General features: G+C 38.4%; 1 non-coding gene across 1 annotated transcript; it reads left to right on the top strand.

The window, feature by feature from the left end:
* Window positions 1–3,808: 3,808 nt before the first annotated feature.
* LOC112713517 (small nucleolar RNA R71) lies at window positions 3,809–3,912 on the top strand. The gene has a single exon (XR_003158489.1). It is a non-coding gene; the product is annotated as a small nucleolar RNA R71 (small nucleolar RNA).
* Window positions 3,913–6,722: the final 2,810 nt, after the last annotated feature.

Here is a 6,722-nt window from a genome sequence, read left to right as displayed (position 1 = left end):
GCATAAAAACCGAAAAACAGAAAAAAATAAGAACAAGGAATGAATCCACCTTAGTGATGGTGGCGCTTTCTTCTTGAAGAACCAATGATGTCCTTGAGTTCTTCTATGTCTCTTCCTTACCTTTGTTGCTCCTCCCTCATTGCTTTTTGATCTTCTCTAATTTCATGGAGAATGATGGAGTGCTCTTGATGTTCCACCCTTAATTGATCCACATTGTAACTCAAATCTTCTAAGGAAGTGTTGAGTTGTTCCCAATAGTTGTTGGGAGGAAAGTGCATCCCTTGAGGCATCTCCGGGATTTCTTGGTGATGAGCTTCCTCATGCGTCTCTTGGGTTCCATGAGTGGGCTCTCTTGTTTGCTCCATCATTTTCTTAGTGATGGGCTTGTCCTCCTCAATGAGGATGTCTCCTTTTATGATAACTCCAACTGAGTAACATAGATGGCAAATAAGATGAGGAAAAGCTAGCGTTGCCAAAGTAGAGGACTTATCGGCTATTTTCTAGAATTCATGGGAGATGACTTCATGAACTTCTACTTCCTCTCCAATCATGATGCTATGAATCATGATGGCCCGATCCACAGTAACTTCAGATTGGTTGCTAGTGGGGATAATGGAGCGTTGAATGAACTCCAACCATCCTCTAGCCACAGGCTTGAGGTCCAGTCTTCTTAGTTGAATCGGCTTGCCTTTGGAGTCTCTTTTCCATTGAGCTCCTTCCACACATATGTCCATAAGGACTTGGTCCAACCTTTGATTAAAGTTGACCCTTCTAGTGTAGGGGCGTGCATCTCATTGCATCATGGGTAAGTTGAACGCCAACCTCACATTTTTCAGACTAAAATCTAAGTATTTTTCCCGAACCATTGTAAGATAATTCTTTGGATTCGGGTTCACACTATGATCATGGTTCCTAGTGATCCATGCATTGGCATAGAACTCTTGAACCATTAAGATTCTGACTTGTTGCATGGGGTTGGTTAGAACTTTTCAACCTCTTCTTCGGATCTCATGTCGGATCTCCGGATACTCATTTTTCTTGAGCTTGAAAGGGACCTCAGGGATCACCTTCTTCTTTGCCACAACATCATAGAAGTGGTCTTGATGGCTTTTGGAGATGAATCTTTCCATCTCCCATGACTCAAAGGTGGAAGCTTTTGTCTTTCCTTTTCCTTTTTTAGAGGTTTCTCCGGCCTTAGGTGCCATTAATGGTGATGGAAAAACAAAAAGCTTATGCTTTTACCACACCAAACTTAAAATATTGCTCGCCCTCGAGCAATAGAAGAAAGAGAGGGTTGTGTTGTGTGAAAATGAAGTAGAATGGATGGGTTTATATAAGGAAGGGAGAGAGGTAGGTTTGGCCATTTAGGGTGGGTTTGGGTGGGAAAGCTTTTTTGAATTTTGAAGGTAGGTGGGGTTTATGGGGAAGAGTGGATGGATGTGAGTGGTGAATGGGGTAATTGGGAAGAGAGATTGAGGTGATTGGTGAAGGGTTTTTGGGAAAGTGTGTTATAGGATTATTAAGCGGTAAGGTGGGAATATGTTAGGTGGGAATCCTGTGGGGTCCACAAATCCTGAGATGATCCTGTGGGGTCCACAGATCCTGAGGTGTCAAGGATTTACATCCCTGCACCAATTAGGCATGTAAAATGCCTTTGCATGCAATTCTGGCGTTTAAACGCCGAAGTGATGCATGTTCTGGGCGTTCAACGCCCATGTGCAGCATGTTTCTGGCGTTGAACGCCAGTTCCATGCTTGTTACTGGCGTTCAGCGCCAGCTTTTCTCAGGGTATATTCCTGGCATCCAAACGACAGGATGTTGCTTGTTTCTGGCGTTCAGCGCCAGATCCATGCTTTGTTCTGGCGTTGACGCCAGCCAGATGCTCCTTACTGGCGTTTAAGTCCTTCCTCCAGGGTGTGATTTTTCTTCTGCTATTTTTGATTCTGTTTTTAATTTTAATATTTTTTTCATGACTTCTCATGATCATGAACCTACTAAAACACAAAATAACAATAAAATAAAAATAAAATTAGATAAATAAAAATTGGATTGCCTCCCAACAAGCGCTCTTTTAATGTCACTAGCTTGACAGTGGGCTCTCATGGAGCCTTAGAGAAGTTCAGAGCATGATGAAGGTCTCCCAACACCAAACTTAAAGTTTGAATGTGGGGTCTTCTCAACACCAAACTTAGAGTTTGGTTGTGGCCTCCCAACACCAAACTTAGAGTTTGACTGTGGGGGCTTTGTTTGACTCTGTACTGAGAGAAGCTTTTCATGCTTTCTCTCCAGTGTTACAGAGGGATGGCCGTGTGCCTTAAACACAAGGTAGTCCTCATTCAATTGAAGGACTAATTCTCCTCTGTTAACATCAATCACAGCACCTGCTGTGGCTAGGAAAGGTCTTCCAAGGATGATGCATTCATCTTCTTCCTTCCTAGTGTCTAAGATTATGAAATCAGCAGGGATGTAAAGGCCTTCAACCTTTACTAACACGTCCTCTACTAATCCATAAGCTTGTCTTACTGACTTGTCTGCCAATTGTAATGAAAATAAGGCAGGCTGTACCTCAATGATCCCTAGTTTCTCCATTATAGAGAGTGGCATAAGATTTATGCCTGACCCCATGTCACACAGAGCTTTGTTAAAGGTCATGGTGCCTATGGTACAGGGTATTAAGAATTTACCAGGATCTTGTCTCTTTTGAGGCAAAGTTTTCTGAATCCATGTATCTAGTTCACTAATGAGCAAGGGAGGTTCACCTTCCCAAGTCTCATTACCAAACAACTTGGCATTCAGCTTCATGATAGCTCCTAGATATTGAGCAACTTGCTCTCCAGTCACATCTTCATCCTCTTCTGAGGAAGAATAGTCTTCAGAGCTCATGAATGGCAGAAGGAGATTTAGTGGAATCTCTATGGTCTCTATATGAGCCTCAGATTCCTTTAGGTCCTTAATAGGGAACTCCTTCTTGTTTGAGAGACGTCCCAGGAGGTCTTCCTTACTAGGATTTTCGTCCTTCTCCTCCCTTGTGCATTCGGCCATATTGATTACATCAATGGCCTTGCACTCTCCTTTTGGATTCTCTTCAGTATTGCTTGGGAGAGTACTAGGAGGGGTTTCAGTGATTTTCTTACTCAGCTGGCCCACTTGTGCCTCCAGATTTCTGATGGAGGACCTTGTTTCATTCATGAAACTTAAAGTGGTCTTAGACAGATCAGAGACTAAGTTTGCTAAGTTAGAGGTATTCTGTTCATAATTCTATGTCTGTTGCTGAGAAGATGATGGATAAGGCTTGATATTGCTGAGCCTATTTCTTCCACCATTATTAAAGCCTTGTTGAGGCTTTTGTTGATCCTTCCATGAGAATTTCAGATGATTTCTCCATGATGAATTATAGGTGTTTCCATAAGGTTCACCCATGTAATTTACCTCTGCCATTGCAGGATTTTCAGGATCATAAGCTTCTTCTTCAGAAGATGCCTCTTTAGTACTGTTGGATGCATTTTGCCATCCATTCAGACTTTGAGAAATCATGTTGACTTGCTGAGTCAACATTTTGTTCTGAGCCAATACTGCATTCAGAGCATCAATTTTAAGAACTTCCTTCCTTTGAGGCGTCCCACTATTCACGGAATTCCTCTCAGAAGTATACATGAATTGGTTATTTGCAACCATGTCAATAAGTTCTTGAGCTTCTGCAGGCGTTTTCTTTAGGTGAATGGATCCACCTGCAGAATGGTCCAATGACATTTTGGAAAACTCAGATAGACCATAATAGAATATATCTAATATGGTCCATTCTGAAAACATGTCACAAGGACACTTTTTGGTCATCTGCTTGTATCATTCCCAAGCTTCATAGAGGGATTCAACATCTTTTTGCTTGAAGGTTTGAACATCTACTCTAAGCTTGCTCAGCTTTTGAAGAGGAAAGAATTTATCCAAGAAGGCCGTGACCAGCTTATCCCAGGAGTCCAGGCTACCTTTAGGTTGTGAGTCCAACCATGTTCTAGCTCTGTCTCTTACAGTAAAAGGGAAAAGCATGAGCCTGTAGACTTCAGGATCTACTCCATTCGTCTTAACAGTCTCACAAATCTGCAAGAACTCAGTTAAAAACTGATAAGGATCTTCAGATGGAAGTCCATGAAACTTGCAGTTCTGTTGCATTAAAGCAACTAATTGAGGTTTCAGCTCAAAATTGTTTGCTCCAATGGCAGGAATTGAGATGCTTCTTCCATCAAACTTGGACGTGGGTTTAGTAAAATCACCAAGCATCCTCCTTGCATTATTGTTGTTGGGTTCGGCTGCCATCTCATCCTCTTGTTCGAAAATTTCAGAAAGGTTGCCTCTGGATTGTTGTAATTTAGCTTCTCTTAGTTTTTCTCTTCAGAGTCCTTTCAGGTTCAGGATCAGCTTCAACAAGAGTGCCCTTTTTCCTTATTCCTGCTCATATGAAATAAAAGAGAAAAAGAAAAAGGAAGAGGAATCCTCTATATCTGGACAAAGAGGATCCTTATTATTAGTAGAAGAAGAAAGGAATAAGAGTGGAGAATCCAATCACAAGGGTGAGGATAGAGGCAGTGATTGGAGATGAAGAGAGGTGAAGAGAAGTGTTAGTGAATAAATAAATAAATAGAAAAAGAGAAGAGAGAGAGAATTCGAAAATAATTTTGAAAAAGTAGTTAATGATTTTCGAAAATTAAATATAAGATATAATTGAAATTAAAATTTAAAACAATTAGTTAATTTAAAAAGAATTTTGAAAAAGGATGAGATATTTTCGAAAATTAGAGAGGGAGAAGTAGTTAGGTGGTTTTGAAAAAGATAAGAAACAAACAAAAAGTTAATTAGTTAGTTGAAAAAGATATTAAAATCAAATTTGAAAAGATAAGAAGATAAGAAGTTAGATAAGATATTTTAAAATCAAATTTTTGAAAAAGATATAATTTTAAAAAGATATGATAAAAAGATATGATTAAAAAGATATGGTTGAAAAAGATATTTTGAAAAAGATTTGATTTTTTAAAATTAAAATTAATTACTTGACTAACAAGAAACTAAAAGATATGATTCTAGAAATCATTGTTGTCAAACTCTCGAGTTAACTCGTAAACTCGTACGAGTTTACGAGTTTAGGTAGTGAAATCGAGTTAACTCGGACATAAACTCGTTTTTTAGTAGACTCCGGTAGACTCGGTGGAATCGTGTAAACTCGGTCAAAATCACGAGTTTGAGAGCGAGTTTGCGAGTTTGCTTTGGGTGCCAATTTTGGCAAAAAATGACATGACTTCGGCCCAAAAAAAAAAGAATAATGCTATATGTTATACTAATCCAGTAACACGTAACCCTAAATGACTAAATCCATAATCACTATTCTCTCAACTTTCTCCCTCTCTGTCATTTTTTCACTCTTCAATTTTCACCGTCGTTCGCCGTCGATTGCTTGCGTCCCCGAACAGTCGTACGTCGCTCTCTACTCTCTCCTCTTAGTGCTCTGCTTCTCTTTACCATCACTGGGTTTTGATTTGATGCACGAGGAGCCTCTGCCATCCACCACACTGGTTCGTTTGTCTCATTGTCACTGTTTGTCGTGTCGTCTGCAGCTCTGCAGTCCATCGTGCTGCCGTGGTTTATTCGTGCACCATTCGTTCGTTCATCCACCGTTCGTGCATAACTCCGCTGCAGTGCCGTTTTGGCTTACTCCTCTTACCTCTATTGTACTTCGCTGTTGCTCACTGTTTCTCACTCTCTGGGTCTGCATTGTGACTCCATCTCTGCACTACACGAACACAATTGTGCTGCATCTCTAGGTTTGCAGATAGCTGTCGTGGTTTGTTCCATTCAGGGTTTTTTTCTAAATTTTAGTGCTTGCCTTATATGAAGTTTGAAGATTTAGGCAATTAGTAAATTACAGTGCTTTGATTATGGTTCAACTTCAATGTTCATGGTTGTTATTTAGGGATAACATAGAAAATGAAAAGTTAATAACAACATATAATTGATAACTAAATTAGGGTGATAGTGTTTATTTAGGGACAACATTGGTAATTTGGTTATTTGATATTCTTGATTTAGGTACCAAATATCTGAGAATGTTGTTTAAAGAAAATGATAAATGATGATTTTGATAAAGATGATGGAGATGTTATTGATGTCATGGAAGATGAAGATATTACAGGATTTCAATTTAAGTTTATTAGAAGTTTAGAATTTTTGTGTGTATTGTATGTTATACTAATTACATAAATATAATTGTAATGGATTTGAACTTGTGTTCTAAAATACTTGTGTGCTACTACTTTAGTTTATTATGTGCTTTAAATTTGATATTGTTAATTTTAAATGATATATATATTTTGAAAAATGTTTGTAATAGGTAAACTCGTACGAGTTTACGAGTTAACTCACGAGTCGAGTCTAGGTTAGCTCTACGAATTTACTTAGACTCGTGAGTTTGACAACCTTGCTAGAAATTAAAGATTGAACCTTTCTTAACAAGAAAGTAACAAGCTTCAAATTTTTGAATCAATCACATTAATTGTTAGTAAATCCTTTGAAAATCATGAATTAAAGATAAGAAAAAGATTTTAAAATTCAAAAAATTTTTTCGAAAAATAGTGAGAAAAATGAAAAAGATTTGATTTTTGAAAAAGATTTTGAAAAGATAAGATTTTTAAATTTGAAAATTTGACTTGACTTGTAAGAAACAACTAATTTTAAAA

Source organism: Arachis hypogaea, chromosome 9 (genome assembly GCF_003086295.3).
Source record: "Arachis hypogaea cultivar Tifrunner chromosome 9, arahy.Tifrunner.gnm2.J5K5, whole genome shotgun sequence".
NCBI lineage: Eukaryota > Viridiplantae > Streptophyta > Magnoliopsida > Fabales > Fabaceae > Arachis > Arachis hypogaea.
The sequence above is the reverse complement of the archived record's forward strand: the minus strand, read 5'-3'. Positions and strand labels throughout refer to the sequence as shown.